Below are 24415 nucleotides of genomic sequence, written 5' to 3' on the forward strand. Positions count from 1 at the left end.
ACATTACTAAGTTCTGACAGCCCTAGACAGGTCGACGGAAAAGCTACATATTCTGAAAAGAAAGCTAATTCATCAGAAATCAAATATCGGTCTACACGTCACCGCAGTCAAATTTAGCCGATTCCTTTTCGTGCTCATATGGATGGTTCTGAGCACTATGGGTCTTAACGTCTGAGGTCATCAGTCCCCTAGAACTTAGAACTACTTAAAACCTAACTAACCTAAGGACATCACACACATCCATGCCCGAGGCAGGATTCGAACCTGTGACCGTAACGGTTGCGCGGTTCCGGACTGTAGTGCCTAGAACCTCTCGGCCACCCCAGCCGGCGCATTCACTGAAAGTACTATGACAGGCGGGAGGTGAGAAAACTTCGATTTCATGGTCGAGCGGCTGCTCATAAGCCACACATCACGCCCGTAAATGCCAAACGACGCCTCTCTTGGAGTAAGGAGAGTAAACATTGGACGATTGAACAGTGGAAAAACGTTGCCTGGAGTGACGAATCACGATACACAATGTGGCGATCCGATGGCAGGATTTGGGTATGCCGGCTGGGGTGGCCGAGCGGTTATAGGCGCTACAGTCTGGAGCCTCACGACCGCTACTGTCACAGGTTCGAATCCTGACTTAGGCATGGATGTGTGTGATGTCCCTAGGTTAGTTAGGTTTAAGTAGTTCTAAGTTCTAGGTGACTGATGACCTTAGAAGTTAAGTCACATAGTGCTCAGAGCCATTTGAACCATTTTTGATTTGGGTATGGCGAATGCCCGGTGAACGTCATCTGTCAACGTGCGTAGTGGCAACACTAAAATTCGGAGGCGATGGTGCTACGATGAAGTCGTGTTGCTCATAGAGGGGGCTTGCAGCCCTTGTTGTTTTGCGTCGCACTATCACAGCACAGGCCTACACTGATGTTTTAAGCACCTTCTTGCTTCCCAATGTTGAAGAGCAATTCGGGGACGGCGACTGCATCTTTCAACACGATCAAGGATCTGTTCATAGCGCACGCATATGGCGGAGTGGTTACACGAGAATAACATCCCCATAATGTACTGGCCTGCACAGAGTCCTGACCTGAATCCTATAGAACACCTTTGGTTTGTTTTGGAACGCCGACCGTGCCAGGCCTCACCGACCGATATCGATATCTCTCCCCAGTGCAGCACTCCGTGAAGAATGGGCTGTCATTCCCCAAGAAACCTTCCAGCACATGATTGAACGCATGCCTGCGAGAGTAGAAGCTGTCATCAAGGCTAAGTGTGGGCAAACACCATATTGAATTCCTGAATTACCGGTGGAGGGCGCGACGAACTTGTAAGTCATTTTTAGCAAGTTGTCCAAATACTTTTGATCACATAGAGTAGTTTCGCTACACAGTGTCACGTTGCAGATACAGTTCGGAGCTCTGTACGGCAGAGAGATGCAGCATGGGTCAGTAATGCCTGGAAATCAACCGAGATATGTGTATGACTTGTATAACCTCAACAGAATAAAAAATTTGGAGGCATTGCTTTTCAGCACGCCCTGTAATGTCATATACTCCAGGTGTTGATTTTGTTGTCTGGACATTTTGTTTCGAACTTAAATTAAAAACAGTCGCCGGCCCTCAATTCTGTCCAAAGCCTTCGTGTCTCCCTTGGCTGTAAGGTAAATGCTTATACTGGCGTTCACGATTTAGTCTGCCTCTGCCCCACCCAACGTTCGTCTGGTACTTGGGTGAAAAGTATGTGATTATATTGGGTCATTATTTGAACACACTCCTCTATCTAGAGAATGATAGACATAAAAGAAGCCCTAAATGTAGGGTGACATTGAACAGAGAGACTAGGATACAACACCCCCTGTTATTTACGGGGGCAGTTGTAAGGTTTTAAATTTCAGCTTGAAAAAGTAAAACTTTGACCATGAAACCTCTCTACATATTCATCCCTCAGTTGGACAAATTTTTTCCATCGATATTGTCGTTGTTCTGGGGATACCTGTTACGCAATGATTTCTTCCTTCAAGGAAAGAAGAAGTCATCTGGTGCCAAGTCAGAAGCAGGAAAAATTTAGTATCCCCAAGAATCAGCACGTATGACTGTGTCCTGTTCAGACTAAACTGGGTCATTAGCTTGGAGGCAGAGTACCTTATTTGACAGCTTCCCGCGAAGCTTCTTTTAAAAACATCCCGCAAAATTGTCAGGAGAGTTTGGTGTTACAGTCCTGTGGAAATTTACGCCTTAAGAGCACCACACCGTGGCAGTCACCCAAATACAACCTGCATCATCTTGCTCAATAACGGCTGGGGCTTCGCCTTTTATGGCTGTAGCGAATTCACACGTTCCACTACTTTCTTCGCTCCTTTCTCTCCAGGTCATAGTGATACACCCAGTACTCGACGATGGCGATTAGGCAGTCCTCGAAGTGGGCCATCTGAATAGGAGTGAACAACCGCAGAACTCAGCTGCTGACAACATTCATCAAATTCGAAACACGGTGCAAGGCGATGGTGTAAGTAGGCTATTTAGGTTTTTATATTGGTAACGCCACGTAGCGCTCTATATGAAAATCACTGACTCTGCTGCGTGCAGTCTGTGGCTGGTTTGCATTGTTGGAATTTGCTATTGTAGTGTTGGGCAGGTGGTTGTTAACAGCGCGTAGCGTTGCGCAGTTGGAGGTGAGCCGCCAGCAGTGGTGGATGTGGGGAGAGAGATGACAGAATCTTGAGAGCGGACGATCTGGACATGTGTCCATAAGAGAGAGTAAATTTGTAAGACTGGATATCATGAACTGTTATATATATAATGACTTACTATTAAGGTAAATACATTGTTTGTTCTCTATCGAAATCTTTCATTTGATGACTATGCCTATCAGTAGTTAGTGCCTCCAGTAGTTAGAATCTTTTATTTAGCTGGCAGTAATGGCGCTGGCTGTATTGCAGTAGTTCGAGTAACGAAGATTTTTGTGAGGTGATTCTTGAAAGGTATAGGTTATTGTTAGTCAGGGCCATTCTTTTTTAGGGATTATTGAAAGTCAGATTGCGTTGCGCTAAATATATTGTGCTCAGTTTAGTGTTAATCAGAATGGTAAAGAGCGAAATGTCTGAGTACGTTCAGTTCTGCTCAGCTATTTGAAAATCAAATAATGTAAGAGGTTTATCAGCACAGTAATTCATGAATTTTTCTGAGGGGACGTTTCAATGGAATGTTTTAGGACTATTTTTCGCTTTTTCACTGTCGCCTCGACGGTGGCACTCCAGCCTTGGAGTACAAGGATCCACACTTCTCTTGCTACTCCAAGTTGTAAACAAACAGATCGTCTTGTCTTTCCAAAGCGTCTGGCATTACGCTATGTGTATGCGCCGCATATCCAATGCGTATGATGCCACAACCTTCCAAAGAGTCAGCATGCATTGTTGCAGTGATGTTCCCCTGCAAATGCAGAAAACGAATGCTTCTTGTCAATTGATGTTTTATTTTGTTTTGGCTCCTGCAAAGACGTACTTCTGTACGCCACTGTGCACCAGTAGCGCACACACGCAAACGATAACTAAGAAACTTCATGATTTGCAGGTGATGAGTGCCACTCGTACACGACAGCTGCGCAGGGAACTGCAGAGTTTACATCATTTTGACGCAGAGTCGATGCTCTATGCTGTTTCATTATTTATTTATTTATTTAGTATATAGCTTACGGAATTATATTTTACAAGTACAAACAGTTAAATGGATATAAGATAAAATAAATCATATCAGTCTATAAAAGCAGATCATCTACATGTAGCATAATTCAGCTGCCCCTACAGATGCCATTTTATGTAACCCCACGTGACAGAACAAGGTTGTCGGCTACTTCACTCTTAGATATTAAGTACATTATCAAAATGTCACAGAATAGCTGGTAAAGTGTACGAAGACATATTAGACGTTGTAAAGAAACTGGTTCTCTACTACTGAAAAAAAACCTTTTAAAAAATAAAACATAACCTATACAAGGAATCTGACTACCCCTGTTAGTCATGGACGAAAAAAAATTTTGGCCTAGTCTTTGTCAGAACGTGCAGAATCTTATGTGGGGCCAATAAGACGACAATTTCAATCTAAATATGGTATGCCAATGTTTACGAAATAAAAAAATAAATTAGGTAATTCAGTACAATTATTATATAGATGCCATAAATCACTTTAACGGGGGCCAAATGAACAATTAAACTCAATGTAATTCCAGTAAACCTGCAACATGAGCTATACAAGGAATCTGACTATCCCTGTTAGCCATGGACGAAAAAAAACGTGGCATAGTCTTTGTCAGAACGTGCAGAATCTTATGTGGAGCCAATAAGACGTCAATTTTAATCTAAATATCGTATGCTAATGTTTACATAATAAAGAAATAAATCAGGCAATTCAGTACAATTATTATATAGATGCCATAAATTACTTTAACAGGGGAAAAGTGAACAATTAAAGTCAATATAATTCCAGCAATCCTACAAAAGTAAAAAAAAAAGAAAAAAATACTGTAGGGGCCTACATAGACATCGAACATCTGCTAGATGCCCAAGAAATACGTAATTTTGTTCTGAAGCTGACAGACAATGAGAAAATAGGTGCAAAAATACTATTGGTCAGATTTCAAGCAGTAATGACGGACAGCATCAGCTGGTAATATACGTAATTTCATGGTAGCTAATATTACTGCACAAAAAATAAAATATGTACTCCGTCCAAAAGAAGTCACACACAAACATTAAAATAAAATTATGATGAGCAGCAAAATGTCTGAGAAGAATTCTGAAAGAGAATTATTAATTGAACTTTAATTTTGCGGGTTTTCAACACTATCAACATGACGAAGTAATGGAAAGAATATTTATTGGAACCAAACAAATTTAACCTTGATATTGTGACAGCATTTTTAAAATAGATAATTTAACTGCAGTTGTCTTTAATTTAGAAATAAGAGAGAACATAATAATTTTCTTTTAATGTCTTAACTGTTGCTGCAGGCAGTGCGATGACGTCAGCGGTGGTCCGCGAGGACGATGTATGAAGTTAATCTTGGTTCGTGGCGTGAAGATAATGATAGATCCTCTTGTTTCATTAATATTCCAGTTACGGCGGTGGTCCACGTCTCCGTTGTAGTCGGATCAGCTGGCAGCACTGGCGCGATAATAATAGTTCCAGTGTGTGCGTTGTCGTTACACCCGCGACATTTTATTATTAAAAGTTTATTAATCACGCGGTGTGGGTAGGTCGGAATTATTCAATGTCTTTAGTATTTACGATATATAGCCGGTTAATGCCAATACTTCCCACAGTTCTTTCACCATGTTGCCACAAAAAACAGTCACATGTGTTTATCACAATAACAGTCCCTTAAACATCAGTTCAATTTACGTCGTCGTCTTTAAGACAGTTTGGATGATATAATAAATGTTTCTTGATCAAATCACAGCACTGTTCTTTTACTTAATATTTTGGTTTGTTCCACTTTCATGCAATTCTAACAGTTAGTGTCTCCACACGACAATGGTGTCTGGTTCACGGCTAATGGTCACAGATTCACACATTATGTAAAATCGTCACCGCAAACACTCGATACACTTTTCAGGTCTTACTGTTCACTTAATAATGCACGATCTCCTATTAACACAGCGAACGTACTGTAATTAATTGTTCCTTCGCGTATCACCGTCTTTCACGCCGAACTTTTCAACGTTTCTCCACCCGCGAACCGGCTACGATACCACAACTCGCACGCTCTCTATCGATAGTCGTTCGCTCTCTCTCTGACACCGTACTTCTCCTACCCTAACCAAAGATTATAAAGCATATATATCCAGAACATTCATATTCGTACAATATAAAATATGAAACAGTAGCAAAATAAATGAAGAAACAATGTGACGTATTAACAAATCAAGAATAATTGAAATAAATTATACATACTTACTATGACAAGGTAATGCATAAAAGAAAAAAAAATTATCGACTTTCGGGGAAATCAATGTCTTTACAACGTGCTGTACAAATTTTATTTATGAAACAACTTTAGCACATTAACGCGGTGAGTCCTACATTAAACTTTTCATTGGATTATATTTAGGAAAGTTGTTACTTCAGTACTTCCAATTTTGATATCTCCTGTTAATTCAGCTGTTTCCGATGGCGAAACACACTGTATAAGGCAACATCTCTGAACGATTTATGAAAGATTAAGTACTATTTTCGGAATAAACTTACAAAAACCTCCAAAACCTGTTTGAGTGCACCAGTAACTACAAAAGTAAAGACTGGAGACACTTAGCTAAGTATGGCGAAAGTAAGGTATATCTTGGTCCAAAAACTCCATTTAGCTCATAGCCAATCCTAACTTGTATTTTTTACGGTATGATTCGGTTTACCGACGGACACCAAAAGAGGGAACTTATATCGATTATGTGGCTGTCTTCTGTTTAGATACCTTTCCCCATGCGGTTGTAGGCGCTTCAGTCTGGAACCGCGTGACCGCTACGGTCGCAAGTTCGAATCCTGCCTCGGCCATGGATGTGTGTGATATCCTTAGGTTAGTTAGGTTTAAGTAGTTCTAAGTTCTAGGGGACTGATGACCACAGACGTTAAGTCCCATAGTGCTCAGAGCCATTTGAACCATTTGATACTTTCCCTGATACAGACATAGTGCGGGATGCATAAAACGACATTGGTAATGAAAGCTGAATCACCGTGTGTATGCAAGTGTAGATAATAATCAAAGCTGCAATAGCTAAAAGAAGCTGAGATATCCATTGTTCACCATTTTTGGATATGCAAATACTTTAGCCACTTAATTGCTGCAGGTTTTACGTCTACGAAGTCTTTAAAGGTACTCATGAATTTTCCTTTTTGGGCAGTCGTGGAAAGTGTGCTCCAGTGTTTGATCCGATGTCCTGCCGTCGACGGTCATCATCGGTAATTACCCACTTGTGTAGCCTCACTTTGGTTGCTTAGTGGTCAGTTTGGGTACGGTTGAGGGAGCTCCATATTTTCCTTGGTTCGTTCCCTCCCTGGCGCTTGGATGGTCGGATCTATATTATCTTCCTATGACCATGGAAGGACGTCCACTAGCTTCTCCATTCATCTCTTACAAGGACCCCCTTGAGTGCGAGATGGCAGTTCAGTCTTTAATAAGGCTCATTTGAAAGCGTTGTGTTAATAATTATGACGATGAAAATATTAGCTGCTAATCATTCGCCATGTGCATCAATAAGGCGACGGAAGATGAGTAGCCGGCCGCGGTGGCCGAGCGGTTCTAGGCGCTACAGTCTGGAGCCGCACGACCGCTACGGACGCAGATTCGACCCTGCCTCAGGCATGGATGTGTGTGATGTCCTTAGGTTAGTTAGGTTTAAGCAGTTCTAAGTTCTAGGGGACTGATGATTTCAGAAGTCCCATAGTGGTCAGAGCCATTTGAACCATTTGATTTGAAGATGTGTATACGGGATGTGCAGAGATGAATCTTCTATGGTATATATGTATTACACTTTCCAAAATGGACATCATCGACGTTCAAGATATATTCGAAACGAACCACCGTAGTGATCACGAATGTTTGCACCAGCAAGATGAACACGAACTTTCCGGGGGCTACAAACCGTGCAAGACGTTCACATAGGTACCCACTCTTAAATAATACATGTAGAACCGTATTGGTGTAACGGGGTGATGAGAACTGGTGGAATGTGATGGCATGCAGCTGAATGCAAGTGGTCTGCCGTGGTGCTTATCCTGAAATTGGCTTTCGTTTAATACGTAGCTGCAGATAGTGCGATAATATGTTTTGTAGGCACGGTAAAAGCAAACATCCAAACGCTGAATTAGTCCAGTGGTTCCAGGTGGTGTGATTTGCAATGTCACACATTTTTCAGGAGGGATAGTTTGCTCCAGAGGAACATGATTTTTATACGCAGACCAGGAATCAAGCAGAATTAAATTAATTTGACGATCCATTGGCCAAAAGCAGTGCTCATGCCAAAGTTGTAGTTCTCGTACATCCATTTCCATTTTCTTGATTACTGTGACGGAAATATTTTCTACTGCCCTTGCAAGACCAGGCACACGAGAAAGAATTGTAGGGGGCAGACTAGCTCCAATTTCTCGTAGGACAATAATTTTTCATCCAGTTTACCATCCAGATTAACAGTCCGTATAATTGAATACGAAAGCGTCAAGGCCTTGTTGCTAGCTGATCTTGATACAACTCTCTTGATGTCTCTAATTTTCAGGTTTCCTTTCATATGCATTTCCTCTTCTAACCCCGATTGTTCGGTGTTGGAAACCAATTCCTTACTGAATGATGGGATACGTTTGTTTATCTGATCTACGAATGTTCGGTCCGATTCCGCAGTTTTCTCTTCACCGTCACGTTGACGATATGTTTGAAATTTCGTCATTTTACCTCTTGGAATTCTGTAGCACTGTTTGAAGTTATGCAATCATCCACTGTTTCCCAAGAAATCACTGTAATGTATGTCACGCAACTTGATCTGCATAGTGTCCTGTACGTTCTATCGAGCACCCTTGAAACGCATAAACACCCACTTTTTCTAACAAGTGTTCTTTTTCCTCCCTTCAATATTCTTAATTTTTCTTACGCAAGTTTTCGAAATAAGTTCATAATTGTTTCTTTTATTATGCTGCGGATGATTTTCCATGTAAGTAATTATGTTTAGTACCCTCTCCTTGGACAAAGGTTGTCATTTACTACATTTAACTTGAGATGGGATTTCTGTCTTCTCTTCCAAAAGAGTGATGAACTACATGGCTCGGCACCTGTTTCAATATCACTTTCACTTGTTAAGCACATATCGCCACCATTGTACTCCGCATGTACACTGTCCACAGAGTCGATCGTCTACGACAGCACACACTCCATCTGGCTCATCTTGCAGAAACGCTAATATTTCATCTGCCCCTTTGAGCCATGCCTGGCTCGTGTTGATACCGTTTGTTCTTTGACATTTTGTTGCAATCGAGTGGCGTCTTATATCTCCCTGAGTTACTACCATAACGAGTTGCTGACTTGCCTCCGTCAGTAGCAGCAGCAGCAGCGCTTATCGATACTAGTACTGCTATACCATCTTTGGTGTGACCGCTATATTTCCGTGTGGTGGTGTGTGTGGCAGTCAGTCGGTCCGACAGAGCATCGAGGAAGTCTCTGCGGTGCGAGGTCAGGCCAGGACCACTGGCGGCGTGCATGTGCGGTCGGATTGTGAGGCGCTAGTTGCGAGAGCTACGAAGTTCGTTGCCCACCGAACCTGGACACTGAAATTGAGTGATCAGTTAATCTATTATGAAACCTCAACTGCTGTGACATCTCTTCGTTCATTGCCAGTTGTTGCTTCCTGGGCCGTTCCGGCTAGCAGTAACATATGGTGTGTTGGAATTGGCGAAATTTTGCAGCCGTCTTTAACTATTAAATTGGTTGTTACTTATCAGTGAAGTGCACCAGCGCTATTTTACGCTTTGTGGCCGTTAATGCCCTGGTCGTTAACGTAGTTTTCCGGCAGTGTGTTTTTCCCCGCCGTGATGATGCTGTCCGGCACGACGTGTAGTTCGACCGCCTTTTAGTTGTTTGTTCATATTTTTTTTCTTAGAGTGGTTTTGTGCCTTGACTGTTTTTAGACGCCAATTTTGAAGACGTGGTGCTGTTGGTATCTTCATCCTAGCTGATACTTTCAGTTGTCGTGCGATTGGATGGGCAGAAGGGAATTGATTAGGTTGTTGGTCGGTCCATCAGCCGTCCCTGGATCGGGTTGCCATCCAAATATTTAACCTTACTAGAAACATCCCCCAGGCTGTGGCTAAGCCATGTCTCCGCTGTATCCTTTCTTTCAGGTGTGCTAGTTCTGTAAGGTTCGCAGGAGAGCTTCTGTAAAGTTTGGAAGGTAGGAGACGAGGTACTGGCAGAAGTAAAGCTGTGAGGACGGGTAGCTCAGTTGGTAGAGCACTTGCCCGTGAAAGGCAAACGTCCCGAGTCTGAGTCTCGGTCCAGCACACAGTTTTAATCTGCCAGGAGGTTTCAGTTAACCTTACTCTTGGCTACCTGTCTCACCTCACCTTACATTAGATCTACCTCCTCAGGCCGACCCTTGGAACACTTCTGAGCACCACTGTTCTGTTGATTTTAGATTGTGATTTTCATTTTAGTCTGAAGTACTGTGTGAGGCCTTCGGCCGTCTATTAATTTAGTTTGTTTTAATTTTAAAATAAGGCCTTCAACCGACTTAAATTAAGATTTGAACATTGATTTGCTTAATAACTAAATTTCGAAAGTTTGCTCTATCTGAAATTCTTTTTATCCAGCCCTTAATAGTCAACTGAAGGCCACACACTGGACTTTGAACAAGTCCAGTGTGTGGCCTTCAGCTGAGTATTTACGTGAAATATTTTTAAGAAAAGGCCTTCAGCCATCTTAAATTAAAATTTGAAGATTCAGTTGTTTAAAACATTGTTTTTTAATTTACTCTACTTGAAATTCTTGTTATCCAGGCCTGAAGCTCTGAGTTGTTCAATGTCTTGTGTGTGGCCCTCAGCGGAGTATTCTCGTGAAATATTTTTTAAGTAAGGTCTTCAACTGCGTGTATTCTCCAAAGCAGTTTTTTATAACTTGTGTTCAGGCCTTCAGCAGTTCTTGTTTTTGGTGTGGTTTTGGGCCTTGGGTCCAGGAGGTATCTCAAGTTATCTTAACTAGGCCTTGAGCCATATTGCTTTATTTTGATCCTTTTAAGGCAATGTGTAATTAAGTGGTTCTTACGAAAAATAAAAGTTTGTGTGTTTTGTGAAACTGACAGTAACTGATTACGCCCCCCGCCACCCGTTCCACAACCATAACCTGATCCGCTCTATCCTGCGAAACCAGATTTCACCCTTGTATCTCGGTATCTCGTTCTGACAAATCCCTTGGGTTCGTTTCTGACGAAATGTCAACTTCGGCAACTGTTGTAGATATAACGCAATACTTAATTCGTTCATCGTTGCCATTGCCCTGCTTTGTATCAACATCACTAGCGCTGTTGCACAGTTGTGAGTTACTCGTTGACTGAGCAGTGCAACTACGCTCCGTAGCTTCATGCTGTGTTCACCATTGGATACCTCCATTCTTGTCCCCTGTTGCAATTTGCAGCCAATATTGTCGTTGCGTGGTGGACAATACGTGGAGCGTCGAATGCCTCGAACATCGTTGGCCGTTTGCAACCTTGCACTCAAGGGGTTCCTTGTTAGATTATATCTTTCTGAGGTGAGTTACCCATCGTTCCCCATATTGGTTCTCGAGATTTTAGTAGGGTGTTTTGTAAGTTGTTCATTCTTTCATAAGTTGGTAGCTCTCTCGATCTTTCGAGTTTCATGCAACAATGAGTTACTGCTTCTGGTCGTTGGAGATTTGGAGGGGCAGTATTGGCGAGTACTAGCAACCTCGGTATTGGTGTGGGTTTAAACGTTTCTGTCACGATCCTCACGTGTCATTTAAATGGATATCCATTTTGTTGACTTAGTTCTACTCCAAACAGCAAAACAGCGGTTCAGTATTTAGCGAAGGAATACACAAATGCTTGTGCTGTCTTCTTGAAACATTTACGTTAATCCCCAGTTACCACCAGCCGGTTTCCTTCATATCTTATTTCTTGATCTTTAGCTTTTTCCCTGTTAGTTCTAGATGTTTCGTAATAGTCAGGTATCTGTCGAGAGTCACACCTCAAAAGACAGGATAGCTGCTGGACTTGATGGTTAAGACCCCGATTTCATTAAACAAGAAGTAAGGAGGGCATTACAATGGCTACGACAACTTTACAATGAAATACTGGACAGCAGAAAAATCACTGACTGATTTAAAACTGCAAAATCTATTCCTATACTAAACCAGGAAAACGTAAAGAAGACCTGGCGAACTCCACTACTAAAATTTGTTACAACATAATGCAAAGATCTCTGTATAATGAAATGTACACAGTAACTGATGCTGTAAACCACCGCACCCCACGCCCTATGAAGTCGATAATGCTGACTTAATATCGAGGGTACAAAAGAACAGAGACGTGATATATGACTTTCGCACGATGTTCTGTCATATTCATGAGGACCACAAGCCTTGTGTAAACTGAAACCTCCGTTACGATTTATTAGGTTTTCCGACATTTCGATTGAATCCTTAATTCTGCTGTCCGAGAAACTTGACATTTGCACCAGCATCGTGCTCCGTCGTTTCTCATTTCATGATTATTTTTGAAGCAGTGTTGGGCAACAGGCGATTTGCTTGGTTATGTCACTGGTACTCCTTGCAGATCCTCTCGGTTCTTCCAATTTCCCAACGTAAGACATGCCATACTAACATGGACTACGTTACACAACTTTTTGTCTTTGTTCATGAGAGTGAAATACAGTGGATGCAGTGGAACGAACAACTCGACTGTTCACTGGAATCCACACCCTTAATCAATTCCTTAATTTTATCACCTTACGTAACGTTCACCCTGTAAAATAATATCACGACCTAAATGTAGGATACTGGGCTGGTACCATAGGTCCGTTGTCGACATCACTTCTGGTGCGCTACTGAAAAACAGAAAACGAAATACATTGGCTACTATTATTTCTGCAGTTAGAATGCAACGCGCTCTATCGCTGCTGTATGGTGGCTCAGTGTATACTGGACATATTATGTTGAACTTAGTTGTCTTCGCCACCTCTGCACTGAAGACAGTTATGGGTTTCTCAGAAAGACAGATCAGACTTTAGTTCTGGCAGGTTCACTGGCGGACGGTTGTCGGAGCCGGAGCGCAGCTGTTGTTTTTACAATGGACCGGCCCTTTATTGGTGTGTTCGGCGTGGAAATGCTAATGCAGAGCCTGCTGGCGTGCTTGCCGCACTCGTATTGAATATCCATTCTCATTACAGAGGCAGGGCACGCACCCAACCCAGGCAGCGCGTATGTGGCGACGACTGGCGGCCGCACGGGGAGTCAGTTTACTCGACAGCTAGCGCTTTCTGCTCGCAGAATTTCAAACTATCTCTGCAACTTACTTAATGTCAGGCCAAATATTTACACAGCGTCAGAACAAACAGATCGCGTCATTTTGCCATTCTGCGACTGAAATCAATTACTCAACGGGGTAGTTTGTCGAGTGCGCGCTGCTTTCGCACGGAGGAATCACTGCGAAGTGAAATTTGAACACTTCTGTCAGAGGAAATTGTTTCCCGTTTTTCATTCAAATGTTTTTCTGTTAAGTGAATTAGGATTTTGTCACACATTTTTTCATATCGGCGAGGATGAAATCGCAAACACGTAGGCAGCGTTCGCAAATAGCTGTAAGTTTCAACTCACATCGACACTAATATTTCTATACCGCTTTGCTGCGAAAAACAAGTGGTAAACAAGAGGTTAGCAATCAAATATTCCGCCATGAATTAATAACAAGAGCCTGGAACAGGATCTCTATTGCTCACTGGGTTGTGTCCAGCATTTCTTCTGTACTATTTTTTGTGTATGCGTATGACTCGTTCTATTTTAAATTTTTATTCATATCAGTTTTACCCTGCATGCAACTAATATGGGCTATGACTCTCTACAAACAGAATATGTAGCAGATATTTTTATAATTATATAATTAAAAAGTGAAGAAGTTCCAAGACGGTTATGAATGAATTAAAATCCACAAGTTGAATTTTTGTGGAACAAAAAATTAACACTAAAGACCTTTCAGGAAAATGCTGGCCGCGCCTAAGTATTGTTGTCTGATATGTAAGTGACTCGCGGACACAAATTTCATTTCTTATGCGAGAGCCCATGACACGTTCTACGGTCTACGTTTTATTGATTTGCGGCCTGTGGTCGTTATACATACAGTGAAATCACAAAAGGCATGGGATACCCCCTAATAATGTGTCGGACCTCCTTTCTCCCGGTATAGTGTAGCAACTCGACGTGGTATGGTCTCAAGTCTTTGGGAGTCTCCTGCAGAAATATTCCATAACTGCGAAAGTGTTGCCGGTGCAGAATTTTGTGCTAGAACTGGCCACTCGATTATGTCCCACAAATGTCCGATGGGATTCATGTCGGGCAATCGTGGTGGCGAAATCATTTGCTCTAATTGTCCAGAATGTTCTCCAAATCGATAGCGAACAATTGTCATCCATGAAATTCAATCGTTGAATCGTCTCCAAGTAACCGAAAGTAACCGTTTCCAGCCAATGATCGGTTCAGTTGGACCAGAGGACCCAGTCAATTACATCTAAATACAGCCCACACGATTATGAAGCCACCACCAGCTTGCACAATGCCTTGCTGACAACTTCGATCCATGGCTTCCTGGGGTCTGAGGCACGATCTAACCCTACCACCAGCTCTTAACAACTGAAATCGGGACGCATCTGATCAGCCACGGTGTTTCAGTCGTCCAGGATGCAACCGATATGGTCCCGAGCCCAGGAGGGACGCTGCAGGTGATGTCGTACCGTTGGCAAAGATATTAGCATCGGTCGTTTGTTGCCATAGCCCATTTACACCAAATTCCGCCGCAATGTGCAAACGGATACATTCGCCTTACGTTGCGAATTGACTTTTGCAGTTCTTTCAAGCTGTGTTGCTTGTCCGTTAGCACTGACGGCTCTACGAAAACACTTCGCTCTCACTAGTTAAGAGAAAGCCGTCATCCACTGCGTTGTCCGTGGTGAGAGGTAAATGCCTGAGGTTTGGTATTCTCGGCACACTCTTGGCACTGTGGAACTGGGAATACTGAATTCCCTAACGATTTTCGAAATGGAATATATAACGTGTCTTGTTCCAAAAACCATTCCGCGTTCATAGTCCGTTAATTCTTGTCGTACGGCCATAATCACGTCGGACAACTTTTCACATGAATCACCTGAATACAAATGACAGCTCTTCCAATGACTGTCCTTTTATGCCTAGTATACGCGATACTAGTGCCGTCTGTATATGTGCATATTGCTGTCCCACGACTTTGTCACCTCAGTTACCATTACAGAGTACGTCTCTGAGGAAAGTTGATTTATCGTGGATGCGGAGCTCGTATTTGGGTTAGATGGCTATTTTGTAGCAATTGCGTGATCATAATCTTACGGAAGCCGAGTCGTGTACACCATCTCCATTCGAAATGAATCGTACAAGAGTACGAATTGCGGCCTGAACTGTGTACAAGTCTGTCTTAGAAAGTGTCCTCCAAGCAAAGTCGTAGAATTAAAAACAATCAGTGTCCTTCACATCTTTAAGTCATGTTATCTTTTCACTAGACGTAATGAGTGACTAGGTAAATTCCAAGCACGTCTGGGGATGCTGCAAGCGCGCGGCCAGAAGCAATAGTATCGAACGTGACATGGTTATAAGCTACCTCTTTTACTGATTCCGTTGCCTTACAAACTAATGCGGCCAGAAAAGGGATTAAGATGATGTTTTGTCCACAATGTTTGTAATTAGAATAAAATTTAGCTTATAAAATTAAATAATCTCGAAGAAAGGAAAAAATGAAGACTAATCTTGAAAATAACAGCGCTATTTGTGAGAATGTTTATGAACCCACTATATCGATGCAGACTATCAGATACAGTGTCGGCCTATAAAGATTGGCTTACAAGAGCATTTTACAATCAGGACTCGTTATGTATTACAGGCATATTTGCTAGTTTTGTGTGCAAGATGTAACGTCCGACGACAGAGAACGGAAGACTCTGAGCTCGGTGGCCCTAGTGCTGTTCCTGACACACCAATACCCACAGAAATATTCAATGTTCATTATTTTTTAGTTTTTCATTGTTAACACTGAACCGCTGGCTACCACTTTGATGGGTGACCGTTCGGGCCTGCCGAGCGCTGTGGGCAAAACCGTGGTGCACTCAGCCCTTGTGAGGCAAATAGAGTAGCTACTTGACTGAGAAGTAGCGGTTCTGGTCGCGAAAACTAACAACGGAGGGGGATTGGTGTGCTGACCACATGCCGCTACACATTCATATCTAGTGACGACTATTGGCTGAGGGTGGCACAGCGGCTGGTCGGTACCATAGGGCCTTCTGAGGCCTATTTGGTGATACTTTTTCAGCTATATTGAACTGAACTCACCTTACGGCTAGCAGAGGCCACTAACATATATGAACGAGGAGACATCCTACCGGAATTCGTCTCGAAAACTGTTAGTGAGAGAAAGTTTCGTCAGCAGCATTTAACCAGCAAGGGGCACAGATGTTCTGCCGTGAAGCTTCCTGTCTAATGAAACGAACGAAGCAGGCACTGTAGATCGCAGTCGTCATAACAGAGAATCGACTTGGCAGAAAAAAAATGTCATAAGTAGATTGCCAAACCGATAAACAAAAAAAGCTCCATTGACATCAGATATTGATACATGTAAGAGGAAGAAGTTACTGGGGATGTGAGTCTGTTGGTCAGCATTGTATGTGCGTGAAACTTGACTCATCGGAATTTCGTGGAAGAAGAAAGGAGAAGCATTTCAATTACACTGCCTGACAAAAAGTGAATCACCCAGAAGAGATGAAAGAAATGAAATGAAACTTCATGTGTTGATAGGATATGTGATGTTATTTCGGTGATTACAAAATCGAGTCAAACTTACAGTGTGATAGTTACATTAACGTTATGACTTTGCAGCCCCCTCTAGCCTGGATGCGTGCACTAATTCGCTTGGGAAGAGTCTTAAATCCTTAGTATATTCTACGGCAGCAAGCTGGACAACAACTGTTGTCATTGGGCTTTGGTATGCTGGATACTCGCACGGAGCGGAGATGAAGTCCGAGCTGGTTCACACATGTTCTACTCTGGACGAGCATTGTCCCGTCGAAAAATGACATCAGACATTGTTACATGAGAGGTGACATGTGACGCGAGATGCCCGTTGTGTCATCAGAGTTTCCTCGGTCTCCAGGCGTAATCTAAAATCATACCCGATGGCTCCCCACACACCATGATACCAGGAGTAACACTACTGCGCCCCTTCAAAACAGTGGAAGACTGAGCCCTCTCGCCAGGTCGTCGCCATGGACGCCGACGATAGTCATCCGGAATATGGTAGAACCGCGATTCATCGCTGAACACAGTGCGATGCTATTTAACATCAGACCACGCTAGCCTGGTCACGACACCATCGCAAACGCAGCAGTTTGTGTTGTGGTGTTGATGGTTCAAATGGCTCTGAGTACCATGGGATTTAACTTCTAAGGTCATCAGTCCCCTAGAACTTAGAACTACTTAAACCTAACTAACCTAAGGACATCACACACATCCATACCCGAGGCAGGATTCGAACCTGCGACAGTAGCAGTAGCGCGGTTCCAGACTGTAGCGCCTAGAACCGCTCGGCTACCCCGACTTGCCGTGGTGTTGATGGCAGCCTACATATGTTGTAACAATTACATCGATTAGAAGCAGGTTTATATTATGTAACTGTGTATCTGTAATTACAAAGTGTGTATATGCATTGTTGATTAAGATCATCGATTTGTGACAGGAAATGGTTCAAACGGCTCTGATCACTATGCGACTTAACTTCAGAGGTCATCAGTCGCCTAGAACTTAGAACTAATTAAACCTAACTAACCGAAGGGCATCACACACATCCATACCCGAGGCAGGATTCGAACCTCCGACCGTAGCGGTCGCTCGGTTCCAGACTGTAGCGCCTAGAACCGCACGGCCACTCCGGCCGGCGACAGGAAATTTAAAGAATTGTAATGTATATATAGAAAAAGCTAAATGGTGTTTAAAATAATGAAATTTTATCATATGTGTATATTTAGAAGAAGAACATTGTATTTCGGAAGCTGGTTCATGCGGACACGTGTAAAATGCAAAAGATGCAGAGCAGTCCCTCCGCAACGGAAGTGGCTCGGCACATTGTAAAAGGTGATTTTGGCGGTCCAACTGGGCGGCTGCTTGGTGGGAACGAAACGCAGTCAGTGGCTAGCCGTTGCACGGTACACAGCGACGGTGCCAAGGGAGGCAATTGAAAGCCGCTTTGAAGTAATTTTGCCTCGGATGTGGATTTGGCTGTTGCCTGGTACTCTCGGCAATAGGGAATGTCTCTAACTCATTAAAAATCCGTCGCCAAGAAGAAATTGTATAGAGCATTCAAACACCAAGAGCTGTGAGTACAATTAGCCGCCACGGTCCTTGCCACCACTACGTCGCTACTGCTCCACCAACTTCATGCATACAGATATGTATCAGAGCATGTACCAATTAATTTGTGTGAGTGATTTTAATAATAATCGAGTTGCTATAAACCTGTGTTTAGAACCATACTTTTATCCTAATCATGAACATATGCAGGACCCCCTCCTAAGTGTTTATAAAACCGAGTATCCTGTTTCAAATTCACTGTTATTGTTTGTTTACGTTTGTCAGATGTGCAAGGATTATTAAAAGTGAAGCTAATTAGGATTTTACTAAAATAAATTCCGTGCCAGGCTGTGTAAATGTTTTGTCTAAAATACCTGCTTCACAGGTTGATGAAAAAAGGCAAAGAAGTTATACTCATTTGAAACTTAATTTAGCCTTGATTACTATCGTGAACGAATTTCTGAAGTTAATTGAGCTCAATGTTGAACAATTAACCTTGAAACGTAAGAACATAAACTATTCCAAATGAAGCTAAGAATCAAATTTAATTGAACTGAATTTTGCTACGGAAATAATAATAGAGTTTCACTAGTGATACAATATCAGTTTATGGGTCCCCACTATTCTCTTTTCATATTAGAAAGGTAACTGGAATGTTGTGCTACTAAGAAAATTTGATACATTTTTATAAATGCGAGTACGACCAGTGTAATTGCAGTATTATTTATTTTTATTTGTGGTATTTATACTTCTTTTAAGTTAGAACACACTTCTGGCCAATTTCAGTTCTGCATTTCTTGCAATAACATTTCAGTACTGATCCAAGTAACAGTCTTAAGTGTAGCTCTTATTAGTGTGGGTTGGTACAAATTTTGCTTTCTGTGATTACTAGTACGTGCAGTATTGGTCACTGTTGCTACACACAGCGCAGAGTGCCCTGTGTCTGTTTGTATCCTGTGTACTATTCAAAGGGAAATATTAGTGAAAGTAACTTCAATAACTAATATTTAATTTTCTTAAACATATATTCCCAAATTCATGTTCCTAATTGGGCTGGCGACCTTTCATTTTTTCATTCGTATACGAAATTTACTACTTTCATTAAACCCCAAAGTTTAAAGCCTGTTTAGATTTTCTGTTAAGTTCACCATATCCACAATTACTGTCCGATGCCTTTCTCCGTTAGACATCACTCACGGTCAAAATTATAAATCCTCTCAGAGGGTAATATTAGTTTGTGTCACGACAGGTTAGTGTTACAATGTCACAGTAATTCCATGATGCTGCTGCTGCTAGTCTCCGCATATGTGATGAGGTTACAATCTACTTGGTGCACAGTATGACGAACCTCTCTTGTAGTTGTCAGAGATGGTCGATTGGAACTTTACTGACAAGATGCCTACCCCCACGTTCCCATGCAGTCCAACATCCGGCCGCCGTCTCACGAATTCCCTACAACCATAAATACTGCATGATTCGATCAGTTAGCCAAATGGAGACCACCAATGCGACCCCTTTCAAACTCTGTCAGGTGCTGATAACGCTGTCTCAGACGAGTGTGCAATGTCTCCGTGTCCAGTACAGTAATAACTAAACATTCCCTTTGTACATGGTATTCGGAAATTCTCGTTACAAATTTCTTCCACTTGTAGAGGTATTACAGCCATCTGGAAACATGTTGGAAACTCGACCATTTTTACAAGTAACTGATAAGGTGTGACACAATAAATCACTTGTTTTACAGTTCCACTCATTAATTGCCTAAAAAATTGATCCTGTACTCACTGACGGGTATTGCTCAACGTGATTCTGTACGGTCTCTTCCATTGAGGGTGTGCTGCGTTTCCCTGGAGCATCATAGTCTAGCCTGCTGACGGTGAAGGTACCCTTTCTCGAAACCGTTGCGTAATTGTGGCGAAAAGGGTATGTGATGAAGTCGAACATTTGGAGAACGAACATAGGAAAAGGTGACGAGCAGCTGTTCCATTGCGGTGAGCTTCGCCATTCGGAAGGCTGATGTCAGTGTATTCTGCAAAAGTGTACTGAACCATGTTGCTCTAACACTGAGACACACTTGAATGAGGCACGAATCAGGTCAGAGAGGTAGTACAGACCCCAAATGACATCAGCCGATCCGATGTAACTACCCCTCTACCATGACTACCGTATTGCGTACGTAAATAGCAAACATGTTTTCAAACTGCTGTATCACGGAAATTGTAGTTTCCGAACCTGGTTTCCCATTGAAAATATTATGTACTCACTTCCCTGTACGAGTCCTAGAATTTTGTAACGGGAATTTCCGAACCCCCTCTATACCCTTACCGGGCCTAGTAACAAAACTAAACAGAAACATCGCCAATGCAGTCTGGTAGGTTCTACGTGTTACAGAGGATAGCAGCTCTAATCATTTATATACCCACCGATGTACGTGTACAAAGTTACATTGACATGCAGTCACGTCTTTTGGTTTTATCAGACACTGTATGTTCTTATAGAAGAACGTTCATATAGATAAAATACGAAATGAAGAAGTACTGTAGTGAACAGATAAGGGAAGATGTCTCTGGAAGATCTTTACGAAAAGAAGAGTAGTACACCTACTACCGAACAGTGAACAAGACACAGGAATGACCAGAATAGAAGAGAAAAATTAGTGATAGACAAAGACTGGAATAAGGAAAATAACTTGAGGCGGTGTTATAGTAGTTACAAAGATATGAGAAAATAGCGAGAGCTAGAGAAAGTAATTGAGAGAAAGTTATCGAGTAAAACAGGAGTAACATCCGGCATTCCCAAAGGATCGTTCCCTCTGCTGATCTACATAAACTATTTAGAAGACAATCTAAGCAGCCCTGTTGGATTGTTAGCAGATATGCTGTCATTTGTCATCACTTAAAGTCATTATATGGTCAAGAAGTTTAAGACAAGATATCTGTATGGTGCGAGAAGTAATAACTGACTCTAAATAATTAAAAGTGTGGAGTTATCCACATCATAACTACATGGATCCGCAAAATTTCAGCAACACGACAAAGCACACAAATCTAAAGGCTGTAAATCCATCTAAGCATTTAGGGATTACAATTACAAGCAACTGAAACTGGAACATAGATAGCATTGTGGGGAAAACAAACCAAATACTGCGATTTATTTTGAGAATAGACAACAGGCCTACTAAAGAGACTACAAAGAGGGGCAGCTCGTTTTGCATCATCACGAAAGAGGGGAGAGAGTGACATAGAAGTGATATGTGAGTAAGGGTGTTACTCACCACTACCTTCTCATGGAATTCCAACCAACAACTTTCTGCTCAGAGTGTCAAAATAACTTGTTGGTGCCCACCTATGAGAAAATAACTAAAACTCAGAGCTAGTACTGAAAGATTTATGTTTTCCTTTTTCCCACGCGCTGCTCTAGAGTGCAACAGTAAAGAAATATGTTGAAAATGGTTCTATAAACTCTCTACCAGGCACTTAATTGTGAATTGCAGAGTAATTATGTAGTTGTAGATGTAGATGGAGGGCAATAATGAGAAACTAATCAATTAAAAATCGTGATTCATCTGTTGTAGTGGAACTTAAAACTATGCTGGGTCCTTCATCAGAAAGGAAAACATTCCGCTTCCTTTTATTAGCACTCATCTATAATATACTCACAACAATTTCCGTTTAAGATGTAAGAGTCATACTAAAAAAGAAAGGTGCCAAAATTCGGAAAAAAATTAAACTTATAAATTAGGAGGTTGAGCTTACCCTAATGACGGAGTCACCAGTCGATATTGCAGTATGAGTTTATGTAACTATCCATGAGAATTAATGACATTTTCCTGGAAATGACAACAGTGCGTCATACTGCACGCAGTTATTTCGCAGATGAGCATGGGAAACAACTGTCAATTCAGAGAGAAGAGTAACTGGGAAATAACTGGGAAGAGAATCGCGTTAGCAATGTGGCAGTTTTCCAATCGCCCGGTATTGTTAGCGTGTGGTTTGTGATACGTTGCGCTTGTAACAAGAATGGCTGAGATTCAGATTCTCAAGTTGCCTCACAGTATCACCAGCCCGTATTCTCACACAATTTCTCCACACGTTGCTCTCGGCTCTGCATCGTTTCCCAATAATTTTGCGGCAGCTGCGGGCGTTAAAGTAAATTGTCAGCAGAGAGTTTAAAATTTAATCACTCCACCATACGAAGAGAGCTTACTAGATGCCAGCATTTTAGCGAACTGTCCAACTTCGTTATACCGAATGCGACTGAGATGCCAATTGCAGGATACAGTAATATGAGACGCTAGAAATGTGCGTTATGACTGCTAGTTCGAATGTGGGGTCAGAATGACGTGCATAATAGAAACGAATCTTTACCGGACGAATCACACTCGAAGTATATGAAACGCTTCATGAATTTGATGTGGGTTCAGACAGTGGATTAGCTACATTAATTGCTTCACTGAATAATGCGTAGCTGTCAGAAAAGTGTACAATATGTAAGCAGTGGAAGTTCGCACTCGTGACACATGAGTATACTTTGTATTCTGCATGGAGGGTCTGCCATAGTCTGCATCAAATATTTGTATTATGTTTTGTGAATCGTAGGACCATTGCACCCTGCCGTCTTCATATCAGCAACAGACTGATACTTATTTTTCAAATATTTGGCTACAGTTATTACACTGTCCAGTTACATTAATGTGACGACATGCCAAAAGCCTGAATAACCACAGACACCTGCGAGACCTACAGGAATAGAGCCAGTGAGGCTCTGGGGACCGACATGGACAGGGGCCGACGCTGACTCCAGTGCCGTGGGCAGCTATGCAATCCGTGATGTGAACAGCCCGACTGAGGTGGTCCTACATATTTTCGACTGGGATTAAATCCGGGGAGTTTATTGGGTAGGATAGTACAGTAAACTGACAGTGGTTCTCTTCAAAGAACGCACGTACGCTGCGAACTGCGTTATCCTGCTGATAGTTGCCATCGCGCCGAGAAAAAACAAGCTGCTTGTAGGGGATGGCACGGTCCGCAAAGATAGATGCATTCTTGTGTTGATCCACTGTGCCTTCCAGAATGGCGAGATCACCATGGGAACGCCCTCCGGCCTGGTCCCTCCTAACTATTGTTGCAGGACGTTTGTTTTTAGATGTTTCATGATGTACACGCTAACGGCCATCTGTCCGATGGATCATAAATCATGGTTCGCCTGAAAGACCAGCTGTTGCCACTCAGATGACGTCCAGATTTGGTACAGCCGTACAAATTTCAGCCTTCGTCACCGATGAACACCAGTCAGCTTCAGTGCATGATCCAGGCGCCTCCTGTAGAGGCCACTACGCAGCAGTTCCCTGAACGGTCGTTGAAAAGTCACTGATGGTTGCCTCTTGGTTCATCTTGGCAGTCAGCTGCTTAACACGCGCACTTGCACATCTGTATATTTACCATACGCGAAGAAGAAGAGAAGGAAGTTAAGTTTTTGAAATCCCAACAACGAGAATGTCAATTGGGCAACGTTGGGATTGGAACTCGGAAAAGGTAAAACTTGCGTAATACGAGAGAAACAGGAGAAAACCTAATCAAGAAGGTCAGATAGGGATTTTAAAGGCCTTGTTACTAGACCTGAGTGCGAGGCAAGAAACGACGACATATTTTACACTCACAAATTCGTAGTCTGTCCTTAAAAATGTACTAGAACTCGTCTGGAAATATACACAATGACGGAAAAAAGTCACCATGAAGGAGATGTGCGGCATGAAAGTTGGTGGGCGTGTTTCTACATGTGAAACATGATATCTGTTTAAGTTTCGCGCCAGTCACTTAAGAATGGCTCTAGTAGCGCCACTATCAGTATGTAAATTATGTTTGCTTTAAATACACACTGTAACGGTCGTGAAAGTTAGTTGCCTTTGAGACTGGACGCGATGAGTTTATGTTAACCACGTATGGCTTTAAGGTAACAAAGACACCATTATATATAGCTCCCTGAGTTTAAATGAAGTCGTATAATAGAGCTACGAGAAGGTGGATGTTCCTTCTGCGATACTGCAGGAAGACTTGGAAGGAATGTAGCCACTGTACATGATTGCTGGCAGCGGTATTCGCGGGAACGTACAGTGCCAAGAAGACCGGGACCCGGACGGCCATGTGTCACTACCGAGAGGGAAGAGCATCGTGTTCGGCGTGCGTCTCTGGCGCGTCGTACTGCATCTGCAACAGAAATTTCAGCATCATATCGCATCACAGTGACACAGCGTACCGTTATAAATCGGTTACTTTAAGGAGAGTTATCAGCCAGACGTACTGTAGTG

Source organism: Schistocerca piceifrons, chromosome 4 (assembly GCF_021461385.2).
Source record: "Schistocerca piceifrons isolate TAMUIC-IGC-003096 chromosome 4, iqSchPice1.1, whole genome shotgun sequence".
NCBI lineage: Eukaryota > Metazoa > Arthropoda > Insecta > Orthoptera > Acrididae > Schistocerca > Schistocerca piceifrons.